General features: G+C 28.3%; 3 long non-coding RNA genes across 3 annotated transcripts; 2 read left to right on the forward strand and 1 right to left on the reverse strand.

Annotated features, from left to right (window-relative positions):
- Positions 1 to 721: 721 nt before the first annotated feature.
- LOC136074739 (uncharacterized) lies at positions 722 to 2299 on the forward strand. The gene is made up of 4 exons (XR_010635381.1): positions 722 to 943; positions 1596 to 1740; positions 2043 to 2096; positions 2182 to 2299. It is a non-coding gene; the product is annotated as an uncharacterized LOC136074739 (long non-coding RNA).
- An 8958-nt stretch (positions 2300 to 11257) lies between these two features.
- On the forward strand, positions 11258 to 11748 carry LOC136074740 (uncharacterized). Its single transcript, XR_010635382.1, has 3 exons — positions 11258 to 11338; positions 11526 to 11546; positions 11628 to 11748. It is a non-coding gene; the product is annotated as an uncharacterized LOC136074740 (long non-coding RNA).
- Positions 11749 to 18950: 7202 nt separating this feature from the next.
- LOC136074741 (uncharacterized) lies at positions 18951 to 19401 on the reverse strand. The gene is made up of 2 exons (XR_010635383.1): positions 19246 to 19401; positions 18951 to 19024 (listed from the first exon to the last, which is right to left on the reverse strand). It is a non-coding gene; the product is annotated as an uncharacterized LOC136074741 (long non-coding RNA).
- Between the last annotated feature and the right edge of the window lie 5084 nt (positions 19402 to 24485).

A 24485-nucleotide genomic window follows, 5' to 3' on the forward strand; every position in this document is an offset into this window, starting at 1 on the left:
CTTTTTTTAAAAATTGTTTCATGATTTAGATCAAAGAAATAGCAACACCAGAAAATCTTGTTGCCAAAACAATAGTTGACTCACCATGTAAGACTTGTGTTAAAAGTATGTGGTTTAAGATAATTATTTAATAATCATATTATTATTTAAGTTTTTATTTGTTTCTTTTTAGCAAAATTTGGTGTCGCTAGCTATTATTGGAGAAAATATCGACTTATTCATTAGCTACAGTTTGATGCATGCTCTTACCCGGTTTACTTGATTGAAGCATGAAAGTTACGTTGCCAAAATATTGTGTATTTTGGATCTTTTTTTATTCTCAATAAAAACCTATGATTAGAAACTTGGAAAGATATTCTTTATTTTATTTGATATTTTTTTATAATTGAGTTTCAGGGATTATTTTTTTTGGGATATTCCCGGAATACCGGATATTTTTCTGAAATTTATCTTTTTCCAAATATCCGAAAAGTTTTCCATGCATGCAAGTTAAAGTATATATTATTGTCATCAACTTGGCTGAATGCAAAATTAAGGGAAAAATTAGGGGGAAAAAATTCTGAATTTTTTCAGGATATTTTCCGCGAACACTTTTCCAAATTTTTTAAATATAATGATTATATAAAATATGTAGTTTATATATTCATTATTGTAATTACTTTTTATTATACTTTTATAATAATATAATTATTTTGCATTGCAGTTTTACAATAATAAAACAAGTATCAGGGTATAAGATATCTTATAACATCGCAATGCATTTTTGACAAAAATAAAATGTCACATATATAATATTTTATCTAAACATATTATATTATTTTATATCTAAGTTTTATCAATTTAGGTTTAATAAATATATTACAAAGTTTAGTTCAAAATCGTGTAACGTTATGGCAGATAATTCTCATATTGCAACATGCAAAAGATCAAACCCTAATACAAGGTATACTTTTTTTTTCTACCCTATTATATAATATTTTAGACTGTCAAATTTGTTAATCTAATTAATTTAATAATAAATAAGTTATTATAACTTATTTAATGTTAAATTTATTAAACTACATGACAAATGATAAGTTCTGTATAAAATATTATTGACTAGGAAGATCCAATGGTATTGTTATGTTATTACCTAGGAATATCATTCTGTAGTAAGACACAATAACCTTTTAACTTTTAAAGTTTGAGAAATTTCACTTTTTCCTTCACTTTGTCTTCTTTTGTGATCGCACCCTGTAGCAAGAGTTCAATTTAGTTCATATCTTGTTGGAGAATGCAACTTGATTCTGAGTTGAATTTTCAGCACTCGGCATTTATTGGTGACCTAATTTGACAATACTTTATTATACATACTTTTAGTTTTATACTTAATATATTATATATAATTAGGGGTAGATGAGGCTCCTTAGCTGTGGTGAATGTTTCCACAGCAAAAGGAGCCTCAAGATGAAAATCTCACCATGGGTAGAAAAATCATGATATAAAATCCCTACTCTTATGTTGTGTGGTTATGTGGTAACTATTACATTTTTAAAAATTGTTATAATTTTTCTGTGTGCATTCTAAAATTACATTTAATGTTCAAAACTTTGTAGATTACTCATTTAAAGCAACTCCGTGGGCTGTCACCTTTGCATCTAGTGAGTTAATGTATGAACAAGTTAATGCAGAAACAAGTGCAAATATAAGAAGATGGAAAACAAAGAAAACAAATTATTTAATCAGATGTTATCACATAAGGTGAGTACAGGTCTTTTTCTAATCACGCGCATCAGTTATTAACTTTATATGTAGATATATATTTATCTATAGACAGATATTAGATATAGATATATATAGATAAACAATATTTTTTTAGACTTGTATTTATTATTTTGTACTTCTTTTTTTTATTTATCTGTCGACTTTTTTGTTATGTCTTTTTTTATTAAATCCTTATTTAATATTTAGCAATAAGAGTATAAAATTAGAAGACAAATGACTTTTTTTAATTTTCTATATTGTACGTAGTATTGTTTTCTTAAAATTATTTAATGATTTAGATAAAAGAAAACAACTAGAAAATCTTGTTGCCAAAATGGTTGGCAACTTACCAAGTAAGATTTGTTTTAAAAGTTTGTGATTTAAGATAATTATAAAATAATCATATTATTATTTAAGATTTTATTCGTTTCTTTTCAGCTAAATCTGATTCATTAGATAAAGTTTGATGCGTACTCTTATAGGAGAAAATATCGACTGGTTCGTTAGATTATGTTTGAAGCGTGCTTTTATGGGAGAATATTTCGACTGGTTCGTTAGATTAAGTTTGAAGTGCGCAATGTTTATGTCAAGAACTAATATACTGAATAATAAAACCATGTAATTTAATACGTAATAAATATTTCCTCGACGATGAGTTTTATTTCTTTACACGAATCCAAACACTTCGTTTTTATAAAGCATAGTTATTGCTTAAGTATTACGTGCCAAAATTAACGTAAAAAGCACGTCTTTTAGACAGTTCATGGGGACCAAAAAGTCACCTAAATATCACGTGCCAAAAGTAACGTGAAAAACACGTCCATAAATCACGTGAATTGGTCATTTCATGGGGACCAAAAAGTCACCTAAATGTCACGTGCCAAAATAACGTGAAATTCACGTTTTTGTCACGTCGCTGTGCCTACTGGGTGGCCAGACTTTTTAGGACCAGAGCCGCATTTAAATACTTACGTGAGCCGAAGAACCGCATTAAAAATTTCGTTAAGATAATTATTATGCATTCTTTTTTTAATGTTTTTTTGCAAAATATTTAGATAAATAATAAGTGTTTTAAAACACTTCATGAAGTTGAAAATTAAATTTTTTATGAAAAGAAGTATATTTTTTTGAAGAACTTTTTTTAAAAAACTTTTTGTGTATAAATTTTATATTAACTACTAGTTTTTGTCTAAAATAAAAAAAAAAATTTTCAAAGACAAAAACTTTACTTTAAATGTAAGCTTGTTTAAAGTTTCAAATTATCTTGAGTGTTTCGAAAAATTCATTTCAATCAAGTTAAATAAAAATCTGATTCCCTTTTTACTCAAACTAGAAAACCATTTATAGAATTGTTAAAAAAAGCATATTCACATCATAAGTTTTTAAAAAAGTAAATAAATTACAGTTATAAATTTTCCAATCAGGCACTAAGATTCTGAACTTTACTTGCAAGTCTCTTAAAATCTGTCTTTAAGCTTGTAGTTGCTGTTCTAAGTAACTCTGACAAATGCTCAGAGATTTGCACGATACTTTGATTTGACAAATTTCATAGTGGAAAATAAAGATTCACCTGTGTATGTTGAACCAAAAATTGAAATAAATTTTATACTATATTTTTTTAGGAAGGGATACTTAACCTCAGGTACTATCTTCCAAAATTCCAATAAAGTCAGTGTTTTATGCAGCATCACAAGATTTTGATCTTCTTGGAGATCTAATAGTTCTGTTTCAAATTCATCAATCGTTCAAAGTTGCGGCGAACAGACGTGTTTTATTGCAAAGAATTTTTTTTTTTTTTTTTTTAACAAATTTAAAAAAAAAATTTTAAAAGTTAACATTTGTTATCAATTTAATTGTTAAATATGGCAGTTACAATTAGCGAAATAAGAAATATGTTTAGAGAAATGTTTGCTGAGTATAAGAAAGACATAGAGTTACTAATAAAACAACAAGAAGAAAACGTTCTTAAAGTCATTAGTGCAAATGCAAAGATAACGAGTGATAGACAACAAAAATCAGAATTAAATATTATCGACAGTATGGAAAAAATTAAAAGACTCGAAAAGGATGTATTTGATATAAAAGAAAGCTTAAATTTTCACGAAGAACTCATTGAAAAAAAGATTAAAAATAATATTGAATCTATCGAGAAAGAAAGAGTTTCTAAAAATGTAGCGCACAAAAATATAGAGTTTACCGACCTTAAAAATAAACTAAGAGAAATTGAAGATCGGTCACGAAGAAATAATCTCAGGATTAATGGACTGAAAGAAAACGAAAATGAAACATGGACGGAAAGTGAAACAAAAGTGATCAAACTGTTTGAACAGACTTTAGGGGTAAAAAATGTTAAAATTGAACGAGCGCATCGCTGCGGACGTAAAGATGCAAAAAAACCACGAACAATCATGATAAAACTTTTAGATTACAAAGATAAAGTGGAAATTTTAAAAAATTCTTTTAAATTAAAGGGTGAAAGTATTTTCATTAATGAATATTTTTGCTACGAAACTAATGTAATAAGAAAAGAATTGAGAGAAAGTATGAAAACTGAAAGGCAGCTGGGAAAATTTGCATATATATCGTATGATAAGCTAATTGTGCGCGATTGGGTATCAAAAAAACCGTGCCAAGAAAGCAAGAGTTAAGTTTTATTGTTTTATTTGCAATTTTTTGTTTATACAAATTCTTTTTATTTTCTATTATTATTATTTTATTTTGTTTAAAAACAAATAAACAAAAAATGGAAGAAAACTTAATAATTAAATTTTTTGATGAAAATATCATTCTCAGGGACGAAGATGACTCTGATAATTTTAATCAACAAATATTTGAAAGTCAATACTATACAGTTTTTGAATCTTTCCAATATCTACAAAAAAAGGAAGTTTTTTTTTCAATTTTAAACATTAATGTTCGAAGTTTAAAAAAAAATTTTGAAAACTTTAAGTTTTTGTAAGATGAATTAAAACATGATTTTAAAATTATTTGTCTGACGGAAACTTGGTGAAAGTGTGGTGAAACAAATGCGGAATTTGAACTAATTAATTACAAATCAGTTCACCAACCACGTAATTTTGGTATTGGTGGGGGCGTAAGTATTTTTATCCACAACTCAATTAATTATAGTTTACGTAATGATCTCTGTGTGAATGAAATAGATTGTGAGTCATTATGTATTGAATTAAAAAATAAAAACACAAAAAACATAATTGTAAATGCGACATATAGACCACCATCAGGTAATTTAAAAAAATATAAAACTCATCTGAAATCATTTATAACAGCTATCAATAAAACGCGAGATCATGTCTTTTTGGCTGGTGATCTAAACATTGACCTAAAAAAACATGCTTCAAATAATAATGTAAAAAATTTTATAAACACTCTTCTTCAAAGTAACTTAATTCCCACAATAAACAAGCCAACTAGAGTGACTAACAACTCTTCGACACTTCTTGATAATATAATAACTAATAACTTTCATAATAACCGTCTTAACACAGGTATAATCAAAACTGACTTATCAGATCATTTCCCAACATTCTTAGTTACTAATAACATAATAAATAACAACATTCCTTCTAAAACTACCATATTTAGGCGACAGATCAATGAAAACTCTGTAAAACAGTTTCAAAACCTTTTAAGAAACAACGTTGATTGGAATCTGGTATTGCAATCAAACGATGCTAACAACTCATATGATCTATTTCTAAGTCAATTCTGCAAGCAATATGAAACAGCATTTCCTGAAAAACAAATTATAGTGAACACAAAAACAGTTATGACTCCATGGATGTCTAATGGGTTACTAAAATCCTCAAAAAGAAAACAAAAATTATATGATAAATACTTAAAAAAAACAACTTATAAAAACGAAATGACATATAAAAACTACAAAAATGTATTCGAAAAAACAAAAAAAATCTCTAAAAGGCTTTATTATGCAAAACTATTAGACAAAGCATGCGGAAACACCAAAAAAACTTGGAATGTAATTAAAGAAGTAATTGGCAAAAATAATTATACGAGAAACTCTCTGCCAAAAAAAATAACAGTTGATGATAAAAATATTTATGATAAATCAATTATTGCTGAAAAAATAAACAGTTTTTTTATTAATGCTGGTCCAATTTTGGCATCAAAAGTTCCTCTGAATTCAACTTCATTTGAGTCTTATTTAAAAAATTACGATAAAGTTATGGATGAACCTAATCTTAAATTAATTGAATTGCGAACCGCCTTTTATAGTCTTAAAAACAACAAAAGTGCTGGATTTGATAAAATTAGCGTTAATGTTGTAAAATCTATTTATCATATAATCGAACCTCTTTTGTTTCACATCTTTAATCTTTCTTTTAAAACAGGTAATGTTCCGGAAAAATTAAAAATTGCACGAATCACACCAGTTTTTAAGACTGGCGATGACTCTATTATTTCTAATTATAGACCTATATCTATATTACCGTGTTTCTCAAAATTACTTGAAAGAATAATGTACAACAGGCTATTTAATTATTTATCAGAAAACAATATGTTGTACTCAAAACAGTTTGGTTTTAAGAAAAAATGTTCCACTGAACATGCAGTGATTGATATAGTCAATCAAATAACAAACGCATTTAGTACTAACTACTTTACATTAGGAGTTTTCATTGATCTGTCAAAAGCTTTTGATACTGTAAACCATAACATACTTATAAAAAAACTTGAATATTATGGAGTAAAAAATAATAACTTACTTTGGTTCAAAAGCTATTTGACCAATAGAATGCAATTCATCCAATATGCGCAAAAACAAACAATTCCATATGCTGTAACTTGTGGTGTCCCCCAGGGCTCTATTTTAGGACCCTTATTATTCTTAGTATATATAAATGATCTAAATCTAGCAGCACACTTCTTAAACTGTATTTTTTTTGCAGATGACTCCAATCTTTTTTATTCTCACAGAGATATTAAAACACTTTTTGAAACAGCTAACGAAGAGTTGGGTAAGGTTAATGAATGGTTTATAAGTAATAAACTGTCTCTAAATGTGGAGAAAACCAAATTTATTTTATTTCATAAAGTAAATAAATTAGAAAATATTCCAATTAAACTCCCAAATCTAATAATCAATAACGCTAACATTAAAAGAGAAACTTCAGTTAACTTTTTGGGCGTAATATTAGATGAACATTTACGTTGGAGTGATCATATAAAAAGCATTGAGAAAAAGTTATCAAAAAATATTGCTATGATATATAGGGCTAAACCATTTCTAAATAATAAATCTTTAAAAAGTTTATATTTTTCTTTCATTCATTGTCATTTGATTTATTGTAATATTGCATGGGCAAGTACAAATCATACAAAATTAAAAAAATTGTACAGTAAACAAAAACATGCCTGCAGAATATTATTTGGAGCTGATAAAATTGTACCATGCGAGCCTCTTCTGCGTATACTGGGCGCATTAAATGTTTATAAAATAAACTTACATCAAGTTTTAACGTTTATGTATAAAACAAAAATGGGACTATCTCCTAAAATATTTCAGTCCTATTTTGAAAAAGTAGAGCATAAATATCCGACAAAATTTTCAAATAATAACTACATTGTCCCTAAATATAATTCAAAACAAATTACATATTCAATTCAATATCGTGGACCCTATTTGTGGAAAAAGTTTCCTAATATTGCAAATACGGAAAAAGTTAGTATACATCAGTTTAAAAAAGAATCGAAACAGGTGTTATTACATATGGATTTTAATATATCCGATTTTAAATGCCTCTTTTAAACTAAAAATCAATTATATAAAATATGTATCAGAATTTATCAATTTATCAATTTTTGTTTGTTAGTTTTTTCATTATTTGAGTTATGGTGTTTCCTCTAATCTTAAAAGTTATTGGTGAAATCTTAGTTTTTCAACATTTTACTTAACTATTAATGAGTTGTTATTTATTTTACTTTTAATTAAATTGGTTAGAAATATACACACATAAAACGGTTTTTTTTTTAAATTAGGTACTCTTTTATTTTGAATTTTTTGTTCTTTATTTAAATATTACTTTATTACAAATTGTTAAAAATTTTATTTTCATATTCTTCAACAAATACTTTGTATAATATACGTATATAGTGTGGCTCTTGAAAATACGTGCTCTTTAATTAATTAAATTATTTTTTGTTTTTGTTTTTTACTTTTCTTTCAGTTTTTCTTGTTTACTTGATTATTACTCTTAACATGAATATTGTTCTTGAAGTATTTCTTAAACTAATTGTTATTTATTTTTACATTTATAATTTTTATTAAATAGTTTGTAAAGTATAAATATATTATCCGGCTATTGTAAATACGTACGATTGGGGCTCGGTGAGAAGACAAAATAATGTCTTCTACTTGCCCCGCCAGTTTTTTTATTTTATTTATAAAGCTTGTAAATTGTAAAAGTTATTAAACGGCGAAATAAAGAAATAAAAAAATAAAAAAAAAATAAAAAAAAATTGAGATACTTCTTCAACCATGTTTGATGGATTTGGACAACCATCACTAATAATATCAATTAAAAAAGGATTTAATATAAATCCTAAAGATGATTTAAGTGCATGCAAATTCATAAACAATTTTTTGAAAGTCTTCTAGTAAACTCTGTAATTTTTCCCTGTATGATTCGATCTTATAATCATCATACTAAATAAAGGATTAGAAATAATCATCTTTTTTATTTGAGAAAAATGGTTAAAGGTTTTTAAAGTAAGATCTTTCTAAAAAAGAATAATTTTTTTTTGAAAACTCAAAATAGTTTGAAAATAGTTTGATCAGATATAATTTTTCCTTTTCCCTGAAGAGACAAAACTTGCTTCTGTTGTAATAATTGATACTTTACTGAAAGATGAATCATTTATTTGATTGTTAATTATCGTTTTGAGCAACTCAATTTTATTTTTTCTATAATCTGAATTTAATGGATATTCCTTTGAAAAATTTGTATGATTTGTTTTATAGTGGCGTTTATCGTGCCCTGACTTGTTATGAGCAAGTTCTTTATTACAAATTACAAAAAAACATAATGGTTTATTTTCTTTTTCAATAAATGCAAATTTTTCTGTCCAACCTTCATTACATATTCTTTTCTCGTTCAATTTTTCTTTTCTTACTGCTGTTGGGAAGTGAATTAATGTTAGTATTTACTTTATCCATTTCGAAAAATTTAGTTTTGCGATTAAATAAAGTAAATACGAAAAGAACCCTTATGAAATTCCAAGAGCCGCATGCGGTTCGCGAGCCGCATTGACATTCCAAGAGCCGCATGCGGCTCGCGAGCAACGTTTTGGCCATCCCTGGTCTAGATCGTTAGTTTGACTCAATAGCGCAAACTTACAGACATTTGAATTTATTTTTTTTATTGCGTATAATTAATTTGTGAGTTAAATTTGATAGCTTTTCGTATCTAAACCATATCGCTTTCATTGCAATTATTCAGTAAGCGTTATTAAAATAAAAAATTTCATTTTTTTAGGAGAGTAGACCGAAAACCAACGTACATAAATATATTCTCTCACAACTCATCTCACAACATTTCGGGTATAAATTAAAAGAAACAATTTTTTTCTTAATAAAAGTAGTTACAAGTTTTATTTATTTATAATTATAGTTTCACACTACTTAACAATTTTAAACAGTGCTTAAACAAAGCACAAATTCTATCGACAATTATTTTTAAAGAACTTTACTTTGGTAAAATATTCCTTTACTGCTCATAAAATAGTTCATTATTTCTAATCGACGTTCTTTCTATGATAAATCTATAAAGTCAATAATAACGGAATCACTTATGCAACAAAATAAACTTCTAAACTAAAATATCATTTAATCTTAAATTTGGTACATATTGAAAAAATTTAAACAAATAAATTCTCAAAAATATTATTATTTACAGGTCTAGCCATGGAGCGATTTTTTGAGTAAAACAAGGAGGGTGAGTCCTTCAAAAGTGACAAATGTCTTATAAAAAATATTGAAATGTAAGTCAAATGTTAACTCCCTCTCTTTTTAGGGGAGGGGGACACAACCCTCTTTCCATACAACCTGTAAAATCGCCCCTGAGTCTAGACAATTGATGACGAGGAAATACTTTAATAAACAGTTCATCATAAGTACTTTCTTAATTGGATAAAAAAAATTATTTTTTTTAAACTATAAATAAATAAACAAAAATTGTTACATATAAAATAAACATTGAGGGTTTCATTAAAAGTTTCATATTTAAGAAATATAAAACTGTATATATAAATATAATGAAATATGATGAAAAGTTAAAACTTAAAACACTTTATTTTCTTGAACTAATTTTAACCAAAAAAAAAATTATTAAACAAACAGTTTCTTTAACAAAAAACCTATTACAATTGCGGTTAAATGCTTTACTTTATAATTTCTGAATAAACAATATCAAAACGTCACATAAACAATATCAAAAGATAATATAAATATTCTAAACGAAATAAGTTTTGATTTAACGTAAAACTACTGAAAGGGTATAAAATCGGCAAAAAAGGAGGTTAGCTTCCCCGTCAAATGCTCTTTTTTAGTGCTTTGTGAAAAGATCGTCAGGTCTTTTTTAAGCATATGAATAACTAAAAAAAAAAAAGAGTCACAGAGTCCTAAAATTTTTATGGACTCCTAAGACTCCGGACTCCGGGCTAAAATAGGGACTCCATGGACTCCGGACTCCGACTCCGGACTTTGCATCCCTGTTGTACTGTATAACTAATTATGTCAACAATAAAAAAGCTAATTATAATGTACACAATAGCAACCTTATGTATTACAAATTAAAAACCTTTACACTTTGGCTTTGTTTTAGTTTTAGTTTAGTTTTACATTTGTAAATTCTTATTTACAAATGTAAAACTAAATTACAACTAAATCTGTTATTAACAACTTATAAAAATTAATTAATTGAGCAATACAAAAACAAATGTAACATGTATAAAAGATAGATCTAATACTATCTACATAGAGACTTGTTATTAAAATTGCAATTTTGTCTTTTCTTTAGTTGCACAACAAACAGAGATATGTATGTTTATTTTTTATAATTTATATTTTTAATCAAAATTTTTTGAGATGTTAAAAAGACAATCTAAATTTTATTTAAAAACAGTAATGATATATTTGTTTCTTTTTTCTTTTTGTAACTACTATGTTTTATTTTTTTAGTGGAACAGCAAAGAGAAATGTGTAGGGATATATTTTTGGTTATATTTGAATTATTTTAGATATATACTTTAATTTATTATAGATTTTATTATTACATTATAGATTACATGATTATCGATGTTTAATATATATATTTTTATAACTTATTTAGTAAAACGTGTCGGGCAATTGGAAGATAAGGCAGGGAACAAAAGTTAAACTTATTTAAATTATGCTATATTTAATGTTAGTTATTTAGTGTTATTAGAAAATTTTTTTCAATAAATTTCAATTAGTTATAAGCAAACAATAAATTTTAATGTTTTTAAAATTTATTGTTTGCTTATAACTAATTGCATTATTTAGCTACACCAACTAATGCACCAGTGGCGGCTTCAGGTAAGAATGCTTTATGGTTAAAAAAAAATTTACTTAAATAAAGGTCGTGGCAAATTCAATATAAAAGTATTTAAATGTAATTGGTTAAGTTTTTGTATAAATATAGGTTTTAAAGATTTTTCTTTTTTCATGTTCTCCAAAAACTTCGATGCTTTCTTTCAAATAAATTCGAGATTTAATTTTTTAGCTTCAACTTCCGCAGCAACCGGTAAAAGTGTCATAGTTTTTAATATGACTATTCCTTTATAAATTTAAACATATCTTATATTTACTTTTTTTTTTTAGTTAGATACTTCGTACGAAGCTTATAAAAACTATAGAAGACGGCATCGTGGGCTCATTTCCACCAATTCTTATAGGAAGTGGGCCGATAATCGGGGAGCTGATGATCCCTTCTTCGTTTGGCTTGGTTATGGAAGGGGTAGGGTAGGGGTAGGTGGGAGAAAATAAACATTTTAATAATTTCTACAAATAGTTTTTGCATTGTATATATATATATGTTTTTGTAATTTCTATTGTGAGTGTTTTTTTTTTGTTTTTTTTTCAACAGAAATATATATAACGTATTTGACTTTTTTTGTGTTTATTTGAATTTCCCTTACGTTTCCAATTGTATATTTCAATTGTTTCAATTTATAAAATCACTAAAATGTAGAAATGTAGGTCTGGAGAATCATATTTAACTGCCTTGGTTTTGAAGTCTTGGTCTTGAAGGTTAGAGTCTCATGTATAACGATTTTATGAATTTTGTTATTTTGATATTTATTGAAAAAAGAAAAAACGACGTAAAAAACACATTCAGAGATTCGGCTATAATCATTGATACCCCAAAAACCCTAGGTGGATCAATTGATCCAATTTATAAATCATGTATATACATAACAATTAAAGTCAAATAATTCAGGTTCAATTAAAAAAAACTTTCCTTTATGTTTTTTGTTCTGTAACCTTTTTAAAAATGATGCAATTGTTTCTCAGTGGAAGCTATTAAAGTGAGAAAAATAAGTATTTTTAAAAATGATATGCTATTTTATATTTATATTATATACCAAGTTATATACCATTTTATAGCTTAAACATCCAACTTTTATAAAATGTATATATATTTCTATATAACTATCGTGCCGTTTGCATTTTAAGCTGTTAATAAAAGATGATTTTTTTTTCAAATTTTTTTTTTAAATAATATTTTTCGTGTTAATAATAAATATAAAATCGTTATTAATTTTTAGAACCATATTTTTTTATTGGATAATTAAGGTGGTAGACTGCTAAAAAAATTTGTTACATCTGACATAATTCAGTATGAATTTCTTATTTTCAAGATAAACAAGATTTGAAAAAAAAAGAAAGTTTTTTCTCTCTACTTTTTGGGCTAATTTAAGTGGTTTTAGGTCAAAAAATTGCAAAGTTCTTGGAAAAGATATCTCAAAAACATATCAAGATACGTAAAGTCAAAAATATATCATGTCTCAAAATTTTACAGTTTTGTACATTTTAAGTAAATGAATGTCCTGAGATAAAAAAAAAAACTTGAATATTTTTTAATTTTGAAGTGTCGAAAACTTTTTTTACAAGTCTAAATTTAGGCTAATTTCCTGACCCTAAAACAACCCATATTTTAATTTTTATTCATAATTTCTTTATCTCAGGACATGAAGCTCATTAAAATGAACATCTGTACAAAATATCAAGTTGATTGGACAAATATAACTCCTGCAATCTTTTCCAGAAAATGAAAAGCCGCACAACAGAGAAAAATGAAAATCGAATTTTATATAATAAATATGCAAATAAATTAATACACAAAAAACAGGTTGAAAATCCCCCATCTTCATAAATTGTTCCCTCTTTATTATTTTTTTATAAGCAAATCTTTACCTTGATACTCTTAGCTTTTTTCTTTTCATTTTAAACTTTTCAACTGATTTTGTGTCCAAAAGCTTTACACACAGTATATTAGTAGTTTAGAAACCGCTCTTAGTAAAATGTTCTGGTATAATTCCTAAACTGCGAAGAACATCTATTATATCAGTTTTGCCATCATTAAACTCTACGGGACTATATTCATTCATGTTGACCTACCAACGTAAACACTTTTAGGGTATTGTTTAACAACACCATTGAGCGAGGAAACCCGCTGTCACATTTCATAATTTCAATATGTTACTGTAAGTACATTACCATATATTTCTTCCTCGTCTACTTCTTTTACATCACAGAGCAAAATTTCAGCAATTTTGAATAAATATTTTCAACAAAAATTATTTTGGCCTAATTTAAAGTTATTCCTGATCACTGTGCATTGGAACGACAATCTTTAAATTAGTTAACTTAGAAAAAAATTCATTTATGACTTCTATACATGATGAGTTATTAATTTTGTCCAGTAAAAGTAAGTTATGGCCCACTGCGCTCTGTAAACAAGGAAAGTAAAAAATTCAATAAAAAATTACTTAGTAAAAGATTAGTCGAAGTCTTAGAATTTTTTTTTTTTAAGATTCATAATAGATTCACAATTTAAAAACTATATTTAAAGATTTGCTAAAGATCTTTTGAAAACTAGAATTTATTAAACCCTAGTAATTTTATACTCCGTAACAACCGCCATAGCAACGGCACAATTTTTTTCATTTACCATCAATTCCTTCTACAGTCATGGACAAAAGTTTGCGACCACTGCGATTTTCGCATATTTTTTAATGTATACAATTTTGTACCAATTTGTGCTAATTGTCAATTAGAGTCTAAAATTGATGTTTACATGTTTATTTTCAGATATAACTGAAATATTTTGGAACATTTTATATTACTGAGACCTTATTTGAAGCAGTACTAGTTAAAATGGTACGCGGTAAAGAACTGACATCTGAAAAGCGAGCTCAGGTCGTTATTTTGTACAAAGAGAACATTTCTATAAGACAGATAGCCAAAAAGCTCGGTATTTCACATTACACTGTTGTAGCTACTGTAAAGAGAAATCAAGAGCTGAAAAGATTTAAATCCCGTTCACGCGCTGGGCGCCCGAAGGTTACAAGCAACCGTATGGATAATGCTATAATAAAGGCTGCAAAAAAATCACCAAGAGCATCCTCAAGTGCCATTAGGGGCAAACTGCCTCTAATGTGCCATTAGAGGCAATAGGCTTCTTAAGTGCCATTAGAGGCATGCCTCTAATGGCACTTAAGAAGCCTGGATCACCATCCAAGAAACCAAACAGTCGGAAAATACGCAGACGATTATTTGATGCAGGCTTGAAATCTTACAGCACAGAAGCCGAAGCTATCACCAAAGAATATTCGCGATCGCATAGCGTTTTGTCAGAAGTACAGGCAGTGGACACCAGCCCAGTGGAAACAAGTGATGTTTTAAGATGAGACAACATTCATGCAATTCTACTCATTTTGTAGACATGTCAGACGCCCACCAAATCAGAGGGATAATCCAAAGTACGTTATACCAACAGTCAAACAGGCTCCAAAAGTTATGGTTTGGGGAGCAGTCTCTGGTAGCGGTCGTGCCGGCATTTGGATTATGCCTAAAAATACAACGATCAATGGTGCTGTTTACTTGAGTATACTGATGGATAAGCTGCCACCATTTGTACCAATACATAGCATCACTCATTTCCAGCATGATGACGCATCTTGTCATGGTACCAAGGCTGTTAAGGACTGGCTGCGTTCTGAAAACATCCCGCTACTGGAACCTTGGCCAAGCAACAGTCCAGATCTCAATATTATTGAGATTGTTTGGACTGTAATGAAGCAGAAGATTGCTGCACATAGCCCAAGTTCTGATGATGACCTCATCAACTGGATTAATCGCGTGTGGGTGCAGGAGATTACGCCGGACTATTGCAAGAAACTGTGTGAATCGATGCCAGGACGTATTGAAAATATTCTCAAAAATAAAGGATTTCATTGTAAATACTAAAATATAAATAGACATGCTGTTTAACCTGTATAGTGTGAATAAACATTCGAAATATATGAACTGATTTATAATTTACTACTTGTTTTTCTAAATTTTGAGTGTTTTTTGTAAAAAATTGCAGTGGTCGCAAACTTTTGTCCGCGACTGTATACTCCTTTTTTTTTCACTTAGAAAACATGATACATATCAAATAACAGTTTTCCCCATTACTCAAAACAACCTTAGGAAAAAATCAATAACTGGATTGCTCATTATTTATATCAAAAAAAGGCTTTACTTAGATGACTTTTGAGTTTGCTGAACAACGAACTAAAACAAGACCAATTATTTTTTTTGTAATAAATAACTTGTTTATTGGATAATATTAATACGAATATAGAAATATTCGTATTAATATAACAAAATATTATTTTGAATTAAATATTTATTGCATTCCTTATCTTGGTTGAGAAACATGACTTCCTTTTTTGAATAATTAAAATAATGAAAGTGAGGGTGCAATACCGAACTGTGATAACAGATTTATACGTAAAACTTGCATCATATGGCGCCAATATTTGTTGTTAGCTAAAAATAAGAAATAAATTTCTTATGGTATTGCAGTACAATATACGTTGCGACATAGTAATACAGTTTATTACTAACAGTGCAAGTCGATCATGATGTCCATATAGTATAGTCTCAGGTGATTAATACTCAGGAGGGGACGTTTATTAATTTTTTTTTAAATATTTCACTATCACTGACCTTATTTATGCGACGGTATTAATTAATTTTCACTAAGTAAAAACAAATAAACTGCATGCCTAAATCTAAAACTAAATCCCAATTTTAAGCAAAAATTAACTTACCATGTAGCTTTCATATTAAATCCAATTAAAATTATTACCACCACAGTTATGCAATTCAGATGTAACTCAATCCAAACCCCATTTATCGGAACTAAAAAGAAATACAACCCCTTTTGGATTTTGTAAAATATTTTCCACCCCTTTCATTATAAGTATTATTGCCTCACCCTCTTTCATTTCTACTTCGATATGTATTAAGCACTTGAGAGTACCACTTCAAATATAGAGAAAAAATATTAAAAAAAAAACTTACAAGTGCTATTAAAAAGTTAGCTATGTGCATTTCCAGTAACAACAATTGGATTGCTGGTATCATTACCAATCTGTATGCATTTCCAATAACAACAACTGGATTGCTGGTATCATGACCAAGCTATATGCATTTCCAACAACAACAATCGGATTACTGGTATCATTACCAAGCTATATGCATATCTAATAACTGGTAATATTTCTCAGATTTATGTATTACTATAACAGCAACAGGAATGCAAGAATGGAGCTATTTCATTTAATTTCAGTGATAAAGAAGAAATATTGAATACTAAAACCCTAAACTGGAATTAATATGGGGTTCAAATTTAAATTTTTTTTATAAATAAACAATATACTGTTTGCTTGTCAATTTAATACTGAGATTTTGAAAAAATAAAACGCAACAACGAAAATTTATATAAAAAAGCATATCTCAATATCTATTATAATACTTTCAATAATAATAGCCTTCGTAACAATAACCAACTATAATTTTTACAGTTTAATATATTGGGTAACCTTAATAACTTATGACATTTATTAACAGAGCAAACCTCAGTTTTATGCTGCGTGCATCTGGCAATTGTAACAGTTCCATATTACATCTTCCTTTTCATAAGCACAGAGTGGAATTTTTTGACATTCACGATGAAACCATTTTTTACAAAGACAGCATTGAGACATTTGCCTGCAAAAACAAATTCATTAGACGTTATAAATAGAAAAATAGATTTCAATTATATCTTAAAATGTATAGTAAAAAATTTATAGGGAAACAATCACTACAATCATTGCCATGCTAAGTTAATATGCTCACTCAACCAAGATTAAAGTTAAATATAAATGATTACGTACCTATTAAAAATGTGCTTATCTTCAAGGATCCAAAACATGCAACATGAGCAATGTAGAGGAATGTGGAAATTCTTTGCTACACATCTTCTAAACAAAGAAGCAATAATGGCAGTTGGGAAAACATCTAACCGGTTGTTTAGCATACAGTTAAGAAGATGAATCCTCATTTTACTTTGCTCAAACATAAGAGTACTTGGTGGTATTTGCTTCAAGTACCTGTCGAGCCCATACAATAGCATAGAGATCACAATCTACACCATTTGTTTGCTGTTGAAATGGTATAACTTTGATAATAATTTTTTTGTGGACAGTGCAAAATAGAACATACTAGCATTTTTGTCTCAATACTTATTGAACCACGAAAAAGACTGTCAAAAACATATATCTTCCCAGGCTTGCAATTATATATGGTAACACACATCAAATGTAGATTACCATCATGAATATTTTGCACAAATGGATCGCTTGGGATATATCAAAAGACATAACTTTTCCTTTATTTGGATCCTGCAGGCCAATGTTAATGTTAAACTGAATTGACATCATTTGTTGAAAAAAGTGAATGACCTTATCATTTATCATTTTTCCTTTTCCTATGTCATCCCTTTCTAAATCTCCAATCAATGAGCATTTCAGTTGCTGAATAGAGTGCACATCCCTTTTAAGTTGGAAATTATCATTAGCAATGTTGTCTTTGTCTAACTCTTGGCAAAGATTAGATCTTACTTTACATACACAATCGACAATTGTTTTGATTGATTCATTGGGTACTCTAAACATTTCACAATTTTCATCAATTACATAATTAGTTAAAATCTCAGTCATACAAGATTCATCTTTTGCTTTTAATAGCACATCGAAATTTGAGGCTGCCTTGATCTTGTCATGTTTCAAACCAACTCGTTTGAACATTTTCCTTCTGTGTCAAACAGGAAGATTAACAAGATCTGGTAATTTTGAATCTGACTTGGCCCAAGATCCTGTTTCTTTAACTGGACGGAGGATAACCCCTTGCTTGCTTTTAATAGTTTTTGCAAAGCTTGTTTTAAGTTTAAAAAAATCATCAAACAGATTGTCTGTAGCTATTTGAGAGTCGCATAAATATGTCATTTTTATTATTGCATTTAGGAGGGATCAAAATCAGACCATGACAGATTTTCTTTAATAAAAATGGCAAAAAAATGTTTTCACGGATATGCCCCATATAACCAAGCAGAACACGAACAACTTGTTGAAGCATTACTCTATTACTCTGAAATGAAGCAACATTGTATAACCTGTCTGTTACTGCACTAACTCTGACTAAATCCAGGTTTATTACTTTGTCTCTCACTTTCATGCAACGTTTTACTAAAGGTTGTGGACGATTTGTCAAATATGCTGGAATGTTAGCCTTATATTTTATGTAAGATGAATGGGCTCTCCTATTTTTATCAGCATAGCTAAATGAAAGGAAATTGTCTAGTTAGACAAGATTAAATCAAATCCAATTTAACAAAACAGTATGGCAACAGTTACATTAGTTATACATTTATTGCTATTTATTTTTAAAATAAAATCACCAGTACTATTATATAAAGGGTTGTAGCACATTAACATAAAAATTACAAACTTTTCATAGTTGTGAGGTAGGAATTCCTCAATACAAATACTAAGCATAGCTGTCAAAGAAGAATTTTTTCTTCTTTCCAAAGAAACTGTATTTTAAAGATTGGTTTTGTCTTTCAGTGCCATTGTTAGTATTAATATTTCGCAATAAGCGTTGTCGCCGAAAAGCAAATACTCATCTCTAAACGATAATATTAACGCTAAAAGCAATGGAAATGCTGTAATAAAATTATTAAAAAAAGAATCAAATAATACTTTATAAATAATCATTTTTATAAAGCCCTGCTAAAGGATGGATATAAAATAAAACCAAAATTGTTTTTATTTTTTTTGACATGTATTTAGTAGACATGTTATAAAAAATAAAAACAATTTTGTTTTTATTTTTCATTATTATTTAACCTTTTGGTTACATAACCATGTACTGTTTAAATATTCTGCTAGTTTTGGGTTAATTTTCCACTCTTCAGAATCTTTTAACGCTTCTTCAGCATTTTGGCAAATTTCTTCTGTAGTTGCATGAGCAATTTTATGCAGTTTTGACTTAACTGCATCTTTAGCAGTACAACATCCATTAGCAGTTTTGGAAAGCCATCTCTTCCAAGCTTGCTCTCAATGAAAGTCACAAATTAAAACATTACAGCCTAATTAAAAAGAATTTTGTTTATACAACAATTGAGTTAACGCTAAAAAAATAAACAAAACAGGATTATTAAGCAACAGTCCTTACCTGGAAAGACCGATTCCAATGACCTTATTTCTTCATTTGAGTAATCAGTTAAACAAAACTTTGGTTGAAATGTAGGGTTCCATTTTTTAATGCATAATTGCGCTTCTGTGATAGCAGATGTGGTTTCGTTTTCACAAACAAAAATGGCAACAACTGATAATCAATGTTTGTTTTAACAACATGAAAAAAAAGTGGTAGAGCATACCTAGTTGTGCGGTATGTTGCATCAAGAAAAATTACCTCATTTCCATATCTCAAGAGTAATCTTTTCTGCCACATATCTTGATAGATAAATAACAATGAATCCTTAAGCTCAGGATCATCAACCATATTTACACCTTTTGGTCTAAACTTTATCATTGCTTCTTGGAAAGTTATTTACCATTCACTTATTTTATTATGCAAATATTCTTGATCTATCAAAGATCTGCAAAGTTTTCTTCTCGCATTCAGCATATGATTTCGAATGGTCTTATCTACTGAAAAGTAACGTTTTTTGCGCTCTGTAGATTATTATTGGCAGTAAATACTGCTTCAACAAAAAACTCTAGATGTCGTCTCGTTTCCGATACAGTGTAAACACCTTTTTTGACTAGATCAGCAATTTTTACTATGATATTCTCAGAAATGGGCTGACTGATACCGGCATTCTAAAACAATGTCACTTAATCAAAATCATAGAAAACTTTAAAAAAATAACTGTAAATTAAATATAAAATATTTGCTTACATCACCTACTGCATGGTTCATATGAACAGAAATATCAGGCAATACTAGGATATACTTTCTGCACTTAAGTAAAATTTCAGGGTTAACTAAAGCTACACGGAGTTTTTTTGATGTTTCTTTTCTTAACCGTACTGTATTTTTAGAAACCTGTAAAAATGAGAAATAAGTTGTTATAACAAAAAGGGAAATGTTTAGTTAATTTTTAAAGCTGTCTGTTTGTAGGGTAATATATTATTTATTAACATAGCGTCAAAAAAAAAAAAAAATTATATATTATATTATACATTATGTAATAGACACAAATAAATATTAATAATAATACAATACCTTAAACTCTGGAAATTCAACAATTTCTTTTATATAAACCATGGCAGGACAACCAAATTTTTTTGTATCCTGCAAAATGATTCTATTTTTTTTGCAATAATGATCTGTTTTCTATACATTAGAATAAATAAACACAATTTATATAAAATAACATATCTGTTGTTTAAGAAATAAATATAAATATGTTAAAGTATGATAGTAATAAATACTAAAAAAAAAAGAGAAATATATTAAAAAAAAAAAAAGTTGTAATTTTTATAATATAGGTATTTATAACCATTATTACAGAAAAGATATTGAAATTATGATTAAAGTAAAATAAGTTTACAAAATTTTAGTTATACATACAGCTTCTATATTTTTCTTTTCCCTGTACTGAACCTTTTTTTCCATGCTGACAGTCGAGTGTTGCTCATGTCGACACAATGAATGGTACACCGGTGTAGGAAAAATATTTGTCCTCATAAAACAACTTGCGTTCTTTCTTAAACAATTCTAAATAAAATAAAATACACTTATCAAAGTTATTTCTATGTTTCAGGGTAAAAAACATAAGAAATAGAGTTGAACATTTGCTACACTTAGACAGAACTTCATCTTCAGCTTATTTAATTAATTTCCAAACCTTCAAAGTTCTTTTCCATGCTACCTGTACAAGTTACAATATAATGTACAGTGTGCAACATTTCGTGCTCTGCAATTTTTGCACAAACATCTGCATAAGTGGCAAAAACATGCTTGACAACAGGCACTGTAGATTCAATTGACGCAATTTTTTCTGAAAATAGTAAAACTTAAATTTTGTTATTCTATAGGAATACTCTTGTATGATACAAGTTGTATCATAAGAGTAGGAATCACATAAGATAATAAAAAATCTTACCCACTGAATGTTTTAAATCAAGATAGCAACTATCTTCAAGAACTAATAAACGAATTTAAAATATTTATAAATAAATAAAATTTTTAAAATATTTATAAATTTTTACAATATTTATAAATAAAATAAATATTTTAACTGTTTAATAACCTTATCATAAAGAAAGGCAATACAATGAATAGCACAAAACATCATTTAAAACAAAAATGTCCTTTTGAACAACATTATGCAGTTGTTACACAAACTTTAAGAACATAAACATAAAGAAAAGCAATATAATGAATAGCATCTAATACTATTATAGGTTTCATACTATTAATTATGTCATACTGTCGTTCAAAAGGACATTTTTGTTTTAAATGCATTTAAAACAAAAATGTCCTTTTGAACGACAGTATGCAGTTATTACATAAATTTTAAGAACATGAATTTAAAAATGAACTAAATATATATATATATATGTATATTTTTTGTTGTTGAAGAACATAAAAATAAAGAAAGGCAACATAATGAATAACACATAACAGCATTTAAAACAAAAATGTCTTTTTGAACGACATTAGATGACTTATCTCACGATTTTTATTTTTAATATCGTTTTAAATTATACGAAAATAGCGCATGCGTAAACATTTTTCGAGGTCTGCGATTTTAGTGAAATCGAAATTGTACTTTAGAACGACAAGATATAGCACTAACCGATTCAAAACATCTAAAAAACATAACCAGTTTCTTGACGAATTAGGGAAAAAAAAAAAAAAAAGCAAATTTATAATTATTTCGTTGGACAACAAGATTTGTTAAACTATCTTTACACTAAATACTACTGCTGCAAGCTATGAAATTGTGCGGCGCTTGCTTTATAATCAGGAGATCAAGGTTCCAAACGAGCTTAAGACATATTTTCGCGTTACGGTAAGGAAAAAGGCGTGAACTTCCTGGTTAAATGCACTTCCGCGAGGCTCTGTGACAAGATCGTTTGGATGACAAGACCGTTCTTGTGAAAAGACCGTTCTTGGAGTACCTAAAAAAAAATAAAAATAAAAAGTTATGAAATTAGTCTCTTTAGTTATAAATTCTAAACCATTCAGTGACGGGTAAAGATTACTTAAATTTAAGATTATTCACACCCCTTCCATTCCCTTCCCGGCAAATGTAGACCTTTTAGACCAGTCAAAAAACAAGGACCTTATTTTTTACTTAGCGAAGTTTTAATTGCACCCCACCACGTGACATCTACTAGCGTCTGCCCTGGTGGAAGCTTAATGATTGAATACTGGTGTTTTTTCCAGACAGGAAAATAAAATAAAGACTGGAAAGATAACAACTTGTCATTAATTAAGCTGTTTGTAAAAAAGCTCATCAGATAAAAAAAAAAGAATACTAGTGTTTTAAGTTACTAAGAATTATAAGTGAAAACAAATTTCAGTTCAACTCAAACTCTTTTAACATTATTTGATAAAGAAATGTTTTTAATTATTTGTTTTCTTTAACAAAAACTAACTGCTTCAATAAGCTCGGTGCCAGCTGGTTTCGTGGCTCCGTATCTATTAAACCGGTTGAACTAAATAAGCATTCTGATGGCACTGATATCGCTGAAACTGAAAATATTACCGGTGCAATTTGTGTCAAGACCGGGAACAATTTCTGATTAGTTTGGAAAAATTAGATGGCACTATTTTTGTAGCCCTGAAAGTATTGCAGACTGTAATCTTTTATTTCTTTTTCAAGTTTATCATTGTTTTCAATTAAATGACAGCATGATTTATCTGTTACAAGTTCAATTAAGGGGGAAGTACCCCAAAAATGTTAAAACTCATGTTCATACAGTAAAATTGATTGTAAACAATATATAATGTAAAAATTTTATATTTCAGAATGAAAATTTTTGAAAATTGTGCTTTGTTGCCATGGTAACCGAAAAAATATTGAAAAAATAATCACAAAACAGTTAATGCCCTGGCTAACTGATCCGAAGAACTACATATATTCAAGCTTTTATACTGCAATTCACTTTAACTAATACTTTGAACTGTGATCTGAACCTGTGATCGTTTTGATTTTGTGTCTGCGCATGCAAACATTTATGTAATAAAGACTCCTCAAATAAATCTGCAAATATTGGCTTTAAATGTTTTATAATTGATAGTGGAAGCCCTGCACCTGGTTTGTACGTTGATTTGCCAGTTGCATAAAATAGGACAATTACTGAAAATTTCATCGTGAAACATCTAGCGGTTCCAAAGTCATCACAGCCGGGGTATTTAAAAACCTTGTTTTGAGAAAAACACAAAAACAGAAAATAAAATATCAAATTTCACAAAAGTTATGTTTAAAATAAAGTTTCAGAATGACCCAGGGGCACAACGACTTCCTTCAAAGTTTTCATATTTGCTCTTTGAAGCTTTTGTTAAATAAATACGTTTTCGATTTTGATTATCGCACAAACTTGATGTTTATTTTCCAGGTGTCATGTTTAACTGTTTATAAATTAAAAGAGAACTTTTTCTCCCTATATTAAAGTTTGCTACAGCATCGTATGTTCCAAATTTTAACTGTGTTAGGCTGACATACTTTGTTTTTAGGATTCGATCCCAAATCACCAAATCATTGTATTTAGACTTTCGTTTTGATTTTGTGTCTGCCCATGCAAACATTTACGTAATAAAGACTCCTCAATTAAATCTGCAAGTATTGGTTTTAAATGTTTTATAATTGATAGTGGAAGCCCTACACCTGGTTTGTACGTTGATTTGCCAGTTGCTTTATCTTTCTGATATCTGCACCAACTGTTTCACCAATTGGATAGTGAGTGTGCCAGTTATTTTCCTTTGATGAGGCAACATGAAAGTGTAGCATGAATGGATTTCTTCATGCCTTGTAGATTGTTTTTATTACTTCTTACCGCAATCCCATAATAATTCTGAAGCTTATCAATAAGACTGTTTGTTAACTTTCCACGGCCACAGAGGTTTT

This window comes from Hydra vulgaris, chromosome 01 (assembly GCF_038396675.1).
Source record: "Hydra vulgaris chromosome 01, alternate assembly HydraT2T_AEP".
Classification (NCBI taxonomy): Eukaryota; Metazoa; Cnidaria; class Hydrozoa; order Anthoathecata; family Hydridae; genus Hydra; species Hydra vulgaris.